Genomic DNA, 9,839 nt, shown 5'->3' with positions numbered 1-9,839 from the left:
GTGAATGATGAGTGGTAATTGGTGAGTGGTGAGTGGGGTTAAAAGGAGTTCTAGTTAGTTGACTAGCTCTTGGTAGAAGTTAAAATTGATTAGTCATACATGACATAATCAAGAGTGGAATTCCATGCTAGTTCCTATTGGTATATACCCATAGTAAGTACGTTTTGAAGCTGTGTATAATACGGGTAAAAATACGACTAGAATTCTTGATGAAAGAAAAGAATGTGAAAGTAACTTTAACCATTTTCGTTAAGTATGAGTATTTTGATATATGTCTTGAAGTCTTCCAAAAGTATTTTAATACATCTAAATACACTACATGTATATACATTTTAACTGAGTCGTTAAGTCATCGTTAGTCGTTACATGTAAGTGTTGTTTTGAAACCTTTAAGTTAACGATCTCAATTAATGCTGTTAACCCATTATTTATTATATCTAATGAGATGTTAAATTATTATATTATCATGATATTATGATATATTAATATATCTTAATATGATATATATACATTTAAATGTCGTTACAACGATAATCGTTACATATATGTCTCGTTTCGAAATCCTTAAGTTAGTAGTCTTGTTTATATGTATATAACTCATTGTTAATATACTTATGGAGATACTTACTTATCATAATCTCATGTTAACCATATGTATATCCATATATATATCGTCATGTCGTTTTTACAAGTTTTAACGTTCGTGAATCGCCGGTCAACTTGGATGGTCAATTGTCTATATGAAATATATTTCAATTAATCAAGTCTTAACAAGTTTGATTGCTTAACATGTTGGAAACATTTAATCATGTAAATATCAATCTCAATTAATATATATAAACATGGAAAAGTTCGGGTCACTACATACGCTGCAGTTAAGCGTGCTCGGGCAAAGAGCACTACCAGGATGGGTGACCTCCTGGGAAAGTGATTCTCGTGTGTGGTCGCCAAGAAAAAGCTGTGCGCCTGCGGGGAAAGCGGACAATATTGTGGTCATGTTAAGCTGGGGTGTTACAGAATGGTATCAGAGCCACTCATGTGCCGTTGGGGGTGGTGGGGCAAACCTCATCGAGAACGATGAGTCCCTGAGGGGGGGGGGGGTGAATGTAACACCCTAGGCAAATCCCACATTGCCCACGAACATGAGTGATCATTGGATTATAATGTAATACTCACGCTTAAATGACACAACGCGTTTTGGGACCACATGTAGAGCAGATGTGTGAGTACGCTGCAGTTAAGCGTGCTCGGGCAAGAGCACTACCAGGATGGGTGACCTCCTGGGAAAGTGATTCTCGTGTGTGGTCGCCAAGAAAAAGCCGTGCGCCTGCGGGGAAAGCGGACAATATTGTGGTCATGTTAAGCTGGGGTGTTACAGTATTCCTCTTTTTTCGGAGTTTGGAATCTAGTCAGACTAGGCGGCTCATCACCACGCCGATAAAAGAATAATAAAAATAACAAGGAATATAAGAACACGAAAGAATATGATAAGAAAAAATAAAACATAAAAAGATGCGGCTGCCTTTTTATTTCTTCCCTTCGAAGTCAATATAACAATAAACTCAGACACTTCTATTTTTCATTTTGGTTTGTTTCGAAACAGAGAAAAAGAAGGGGGTGTTTGACTTATTATTTTTTTTCGGCGGACGAACATAGACAAACCCTAGAGAACATTTGTTGATAGGATAATAGAAGAAGAAAAGATTATGAAGATCGACTCGTGATTGGCCGTTTCTTTTAGTGGGGAGGTGCATAACCCCTTTTTTTTGTTGCATGTTTGTAGGTGCATAACTCTTTTGTTGCGTAAGAGGTGAAGAGCAAATTATACATAATAAAACAAAAAATTGATGGAGACGTGGTAGGATATTAATAAGAATATTGATGGAGAGGGATCCCTCCGAATCACTAATTATTAGTTGGTGATCGGAGGAGGATGATATTTTTTAGAACAATTTACATTTAACCTGAACTTCTGATACCATATAAGAGAATGTAATCTCGTGAATATTATTGATAATAGTAGACGATATTTATAGAGTACACGAACCCTAAATCACATCTAAAACCTAATGGACCCAAGCCCACATATTGGACTTGAGCCTAACTAATATGTCTAACAGTTAGTTTTCGACGAGACTCGGGTTTAGTTAGCGTTTGCTTGGGTTTTGTTGTTAGGATTTGTTTTCTGTTTCTATTTGTATCTTGTTTTCTTTCTCTCTTCCCGAGATAAAGAATTGTTATAAATTTTCGTTTTTTTTGTCAAAAAAATAAAAAATAAAGCTAAATCGATTGAAGAGATACAAGTAGTATAAACTAGTTAATAGTCCTCAATTTCAACATATATGTAATAAGGTTTGTAACAGAACCTATACGGTAAGTGTGCGTGATAAATGCGAGGAGTTTCTTCCTAACGGGTGTGTGGGTGACAAATGAGAAGATTCAATGCCAACATTATTGTTAAAAAAAAAAAAAAAAAATAGGGACGAAAACCTACACATGATCCTTTAGATGAAAACATCTATTCACTAATAATCCTACTATCCTAGGGCGTATGGGCTTATTAATCGGATATTAGGCCCAAGTATATGATCAAATATAGCCAGGCCCAAATTTTGGACACTTAACATTCACTTGGTCCAAACTCCAAATGCCCAATGGATTACCATGAAACTATAATTCAATTCGAATGCTATGAAATTCATTCATTTAAGTTTATCTCGATAATTATATTGATATATTGAAACTTTGTGCGAGTATGTGAGAAAATAGATAGCCATTAAATATCGACCCAAATTAAGACTTGAGATAGAGACCTATATATTAATTACTGCTTCCTTTTGTGGTGTGCATGCTTTACCATTTCCCTCAGTAGCATGGCATGCACCACAAGCACATCGATCTGTATCTTTCTTTCCCTGTCAAATTTACATGAATTATATCACTACATTTAATTGGTGTCTTATAATTCTTAATTTTGAAATTTTGATTTTGATGTCGACAATACATGTGCCAAAGCTCAAATAGATATTGTCACCGGAAATGTGTATGCCTTGTCGATAATGGTTCGTGGTCCTAAACAATACGGAGTAGATATTTTAGGACATATAGGGTGTATTTGGACGACAGTTGACATGAGCTTACGAGATATTATATGACTCTAAGCTCATAAGTTTAGTAAGGTAGCACAAAGGAGTTAATCATAAATTTTGTTTGTTACTTCGTAGATAATGAAAAGTAGAGTTTATAGAAATAATTAATTAGCTTTTTACAATATAAGCTCTTCAAACTAGCTTAAAGAATTAAAAAGCATACAAAAAAAAAAAAATTATTAAGAAAGTATTATTGCGTTAATTTAAATTTTATATTTGTCTCAGTTTATTTTAATTCACAACTATAAGCTTCCTTTCAAGTTTCAACTCTTGTATCAAAAACTTACAAAAAAAACAAAAAAAACAAAAAAAAAAAAAAAAAAAAAAAAAGACATTCGTTCCATTTGCAACTTTCAACCACAAACGCTTATGTCATACACACTACTAACATATACTCCACAAGTCCGTAGTGGATACCGAATTTATTTTATTAAGTTTAAAAGACCATAAAATAGATTTAAAGGATTTTCAATCTTTCGCCATGTACAAAATATCCTGCATAACTTACAACCATGTAAAACATGTCTATCCTGTGCATAACAATTATAACTCTGGAACAAGTAGTTATAACAAATATAAAAGGTAATTAGTCTGTTTCACGTTTGTCACGCAAGCCTCGTGTTACACTATTCTCTTTTTATTATAAAACCACACAAATTTAGTAATCACTGTGAATTACTTGACTTTTTGTATACGCTCTCTGCAACCGAACCTGGGTTGCAAAGACATTGTTTGATCCATGAAGTCTTATTTTCTAGAACTCGGTTACTGTTTTGGTTCTACACCTGTTGTGGAAGAGACTGTTGCGATCGAAAATCCTAATCGTGGTAGGAAGCGTGTGCGGCAAGGTAAGGCTAGAAAATATTGGAGGCCAGTGCTTACATCGATTGCAGAGGATAGGGATGTTCGAAGAGAGACTAGTGAATTAAGGAGTGGGTTAAGATCGGATGAAAGGCCGTTGGTTAAAAGTAAAGTGGCGGGAAATAATCGATATGATTCTCATGGTTCATTTAATTCCAGGTAGTTAATGTACTTATTATTATTATTGGTAATCTCCCTCTTCAAAATAATTGTTTCATTTTGAAGTTAAATAACTGTTTTATTTAGATTTTTGAAAGTCAATTTTCATATTTAACTTTAATAATTTTTATTTGTGTAATATAATATATATATTGAAAGTGAAAGTTATACCAATCAAAATGTTAAAAATCATGTGCATTTTTTAAAAATGTATCAAATATTATATAACACAAACAAAAATATTTATAATCAATGATAAAAAATAAAAACTTTCAAAAATTAAAACTAAAGAGTTATTTTGAGATGAAAGGACTACTACTATTTACTACTACGTAATACTCTTTTATATCACTATTATTATCAAGTCAAAGAATACAAATTGGAGATTCAGATCAAAAGCCCGTTTTGTGTTTTTTTTTTTTTTTTTTTTGCTGTTTAATTAATACGGTGTATTATTTTAAAGAACCAATATAAATTTTATAGATTTTTTAAAACTATCGTTAACTCTGAAATCATCATTCAAATTAAATAAATAATGAGTACCTTCAAGGTTGATTTTTGTATATCTTAATGAGAGATTCAAGGATCGTTAGAAAAGTCAATATAATATCAAAATTCAATGTGTGTAAATAAAATTCCCTTTGTTTGTTCATTTGAAGAAATTTTCTTTTTTATGCATCACAAATCACAATTATTTATGTGTTGCCTAATTGCAGAAAATTTGGCTATCCAATGGCATTTCAAGCATTCTCTCCAACACCTTTCGTATTTTGACGATGATTTGGTTATGGTTATTGATTCACCTTTGGGGTTTATATTTACCTTTGTATATTAATTAAAAATTAATGTGAAATATAATTTTAATTAATATTAATATTATGAACAGCTTGAATTATTGTATTACTTTGTAATCTTTTTATTTTATGAGGTAGAGAAATTGGAATATTGAAGCTTACAAGTGATTTAAATTCCCAATAATCACTATATTTTATGTTTTATTTTTATGTTACAATTCATGTCTAGACTATGAATGAAACATGTATTATCATGGTGGAAAATCGCAGGGGTCGGGTTTGACAATGAATTGAATATGGATCGATAATATCATATTTATATTTATATTCACATAATATTTTTAAATTTATATTTACATCTATTTAATTTTAATTAATTCATCCATATATATTCGTCACATTAATAAGTGTTGGTGCATTATAGTCCCCAGGTTCATTGCGATCAAGTTGGAATGCGTAAACGTTTAATATTAACCTCTAGAATGCAACCGTGCGGATGCAGTATGCATCCGTACGGATACATAGTGCAACCGGACGGTTGCAGGGGTGCAACCGTACGGTTGCACACGCTGTGTATATATATAGAGAACTTCGGTTTCATGATTAGGTTAACGAACCTAGCCGCACTAAAACGTCTAAACCGATTCTCTGGTCATCTAGCATTCATCTAGGTCGATCTTTAACACCCTAAAGTCGTTCTATATCTAAAGATCAAAGTATATTTGTGTGTTTTGAGTATAAAACCCTATATCGAGATTTTCCGCACTTGATATAGTTGATTAGGTCGTTTAATCCTGTTTACACGGTCCTACAATAAGTTAAATAGATATCATTCATATCCATATCACTTTATATAACTTTATAGAATAAAAATAGTGTGTTCCTTTTCATGATCAAAAGTCATGTTTGTTAATATTTTATACAATCGAAAGTCATATTTATTACTAATTTCTTACTAATAAGTACCATCAAAAGCCAGTAGATAGCTTATCATGTTTTCAAAAGTGTCGGCATTCACGTTGTTCACTTTGTTGGTCACATAGGATCACATTTATAATACGAAAGTTGCATGTCGTATACACAGACGTTTGGCATTAATTATAGTAGAATTATATAATTAATACAAATTAAAGTGTTATCTTAACTAGAGGATTCAAACATTTGACATTAACTATAGTAACATTATTCATTGAAAAGATGACTATTTTGGAGAAAATAAAAAAGAAAGATAAATATATTTGATAAAATAACACTATATAACTTACACATATTCTAATGATATACGTATATGTTTAATTATTTCAGGTGAAAACGAGTGAATCATTCAATTGCAAATTGTCATTCATATCTGATCCCCAAATCATCCCATCCAAATTCATATCCATTATATCGGATGTCAAGTCATCCATATCTTATGTTGGTGGATTGAATGAATATCAAGCGAATCGAATGTTAATCGCCATCCCTAATTAGAGTTTACGTGGTCAATATACAGGGCTTGAACGAAATTATTTAATAGGTGAATATTATTTAAATGTAAACTAAAAGATGATAAACGGGTAAATAATTAAGATCTTTTTGTTGCTTTACCAATTTATTTTATGACAGTCCCGACCCTATTCCGTGACACTCAAATATATATTATTAGTGAGTTTAAACACGAGAATTATTGTAAAGTAAAAGTAAAAATCATACAACCTGCATAAATAAAATTTTTGATTAAATAATAAACATACACATACTTTACCCAACATAAAGTAACCGATAACATAAAGATATATTAACAAAAGGATATTACCATGTAATTTGTTGAGGCTCGTGTTTAACACGATTCCCTTAAAATAGATTCGTCTTCTACATGTCATCTATTTTTTAGAGTACAACGGCCAAAACAGTAGTACTGCCGAAGACGAAGCTTGCCTGAAAATGCAGAAGTGAAGAGTGTGTATCTGATGCGTTTTTCCTTGTGCATACTCTCAAATGGTGAATATGGTGTCCTTCTTTTACACCGTTCATTAATGAAAAGTTAATTGTCATTATTTCATTACCAATATTGAGAGTCTCAAATTAGAAAATGATTAGGATTATGCAACTATGGGAGATGAACGCTTTAGTCTCACTGGATAATCACGTAATGATGTTAAAAAAATTAAAAAAAATAAAATTGACTACCCAATTATCCAATCTAGTATAAAAACTAATTATTAATTATTAAGGGTCCCATAACACGTATAATTTCAGCAATAGTTTAAAAGACGTCATAGATGAAATATCCTTTTAAAAATCATAATTATCATGTTAAACAAATATAAACACAGTATTTATAACTCTCAACTACACGAAAATGTACTCCAAGATACAATCTACGAGTTTTATCCTTTTATTTGTTTCTTATTCAATAATTACAGTTTACTTAAATTTATTTCTTTCTTCTTTTTTCCTTCTAATTTTTTTTATTACTCTACTAAATGTAATGTAATTGGTCCTTCAGGTAGCCGATGGCCTTTTAAAACTCACCTAGTGCGGGCCACGTGCGCATAAATCTGGGAAGTACTTGTTTTGGGCTTGGACTAATCCTAGCATATAATAATAACGGCCCAAATTAAGAGAATTATATACTTTTAGATAAATAAATATCATAAATATAAATATATTGTGATAAATCTAATTAATATAAGTATACGACAAAAAAAATTAATGGAAAATTTATGGTTGTCTTTAATGAAAGTCATTTATCATTTATATAATATAATTTGAATGGTTATTATACATGTCATAATTTTTTAATGACAATACTTTTTGTTGTCATTGAAACAGTTCATATATATAATATATAATATATGATATATATTATGAAGTAGTATTATATAATAAACAATAAAAATAAATATAAATATAAATTCATTTTAGGTTGGTTGGTGTTTTTCATCCAATGTAAATTACTTAATTTTTCGTACTAAGTTACTTAATTTTTCGTACTAAGTTAATTTTTCATACTACATATCTCCATCACCGAATATACACAAAAACCCAACATAACCAGTTAATTAGTGACATGTGACATAACTCTTTAGCTTAAATCCAGTCGAAATTAGCCGCTGCAAGTCAATTTGGGAACATCGACTCGACGGTTACAGTCGAAAATGAAATTTAAGTTGCCGGTCCCTACAATACATTTATACAATTATGAAAAATATTTCTTATCGTTAACCAAGTATAGCTAAAAATAGTCTCCGTTTGCCCCACAGAAGAAAAAGTACAATTATTATAGTTTCTTTTTCTCATGATAGATAAATTATCTGTGAGTTACTTAAGAGCTTACTTTTTTACTAAAAGGTTGGTCGTTAGTCATTAAAAGAAAGAATGAAATGGTCAAACGATAAATTATCGTATGTGAGCAAATTTTAGTTAATTGCTTATGCATTATGAGTATCAGCACTGCATGTGTAGTGGGCATCAATTTATATGACTTCGTTAGCTAGACTGATGAGATATAAAAGCTTTTAAAAGGGTTTCTAATGTGTCAATATTATAGTGTTTTATTATGAAAGATTTAAGATGGTCATTTATGTAAAGAGTCTTTTTTGCTTAAACATGTTAATGTAATTAAGCTTACAAGTAAACCATGTCCATTTAGCAGTTATTACCACATTCTTTAAGTGTCTGATTATACAGACCTTAAAACCTAACATAAAATAAATATAACAAGCTCACAACAAACCATGAATTCAAAGGCGCTAAAAAAATCTAGACAAACAAATGAACAAGATAAATTATTTATTGCATGTTTTAGTTTTTTAATGACAATTCTAAAAATTGTCATTATCATTTTGTTTTTACTAAACAAGATGGGAACCACCGGAAAAAAACAACTTTTCTTTTCACGAAAAGATAAAAAAAAAAAAAGCTTTTTGTGTTCGTCTCCCACACCTCTTTAAACTCTCATCAAAACAATTCCATTTCACTATACAATATACTAATTTGCGTAATGGGTCCCACACATTTTACCCACTCCTCACTCGTCACGTCAACTTTTTTAACTGTTATACTGTAGCAAACTGTTTACTGTAGCAATCGTTTTTTTTAATACATCTACATCTGTAACCTTCCTGAAGTTTCTTCAGCACAATCCACGAACCAAAAATACAAAATCACGATCATCATCATCATCATCGGTTCAACCCAGGTGCTCGCCGATTTCCGGCATTTCTCAATCATGACTCTTTTTACGGAAAACCCAATGGTGATGAGGATGATGATGACAGATGGTGTTGACGATGATGATGGCGGATGGTGGTGAGGACAGTCGCCGTATACTTATTTTCAGGCAACATAAAAAAACCCAGATCTGGTGAAAAACTCAGATCTGAAAGACAATCAGATATATATATCGGGCAAGAATTTGAGGGCAGCGATATTGGGTAGATGTCCATAGAAAGAAATGCATGCGATGGTGGTACCGAGATGTTTTGACGATTGTGGTTACGGTGACGGTTGTGGTTACGATGGAGTTAAGGAAAGAAGATGAGAATGTGAAATAGTAGTAGGTGGAAAGAAAAAAAAGAGATGAGAGACTGAGAGAGTAAAGGGGTAAGACAGAGTAGTAAAATAATTATTGACCAAATCATGTGGCTACCAAATACAGAGTAGAGTAGTAAAGGGGCTGTTGCATCTTCCAACTTTTTTTAATCGAAAAAATACTGCAGTATTACGGAGTATAAATAAAGGAATAAAGGGGAAACCTTATTTTTGTCCCTTTTACTTCTTATTTATCCTTTCATTTTTCATATATTTTTTTCTCAAAAACATAATAATAAAAATAAATGTCTATAAATTTATAGTGGGGATAAATGAATAAATAATCAACGCTAAATCT

At 31.4% G+C, this 9,839-nt stretch overlaps 1 long non-coding RNA gene across 1 annotated transcript; it reads left to right on the top strand.

Annotated features, from left to right (window-relative positions):
- The first annotated feature begins 3,772 nt into the window (after positions 1 to 3,772).
- Positions 3,773 to 5,114, top strand: LOC139855723 (uncharacterized). The gene is made up of 2 exons (XR_011761535.1): positions 3,773 to 4,169; positions 4,886 to 5,114. It is a non-coding gene; the product is annotated as an uncharacterized lncRNA (long non-coding RNA).
- Positions 5,115 to 9,839: the final 4,725 nt, after the last annotated feature.

This window comes from Rutidosis leptorrhynchoides, chromosome 1 (genome assembly GCF_046630445.1).
Source record: "Rutidosis leptorrhynchoides isolate AG116_Rl617_1_P2 chromosome 1, CSIRO_AGI_Rlap_v1, whole genome shotgun sequence".
Taxonomy (NCBI): domain Eukaryota; kingdom Viridiplantae; phylum Streptophyta; class Magnoliopsida; order Asterales; family Asteraceae; genus Rutidosis; species Rutidosis leptorrhynchoides.
The sequence above is the reverse complement of the archived record's forward strand: the minus strand, read 5'-3'. Positions and strand labels throughout refer to the sequence as shown.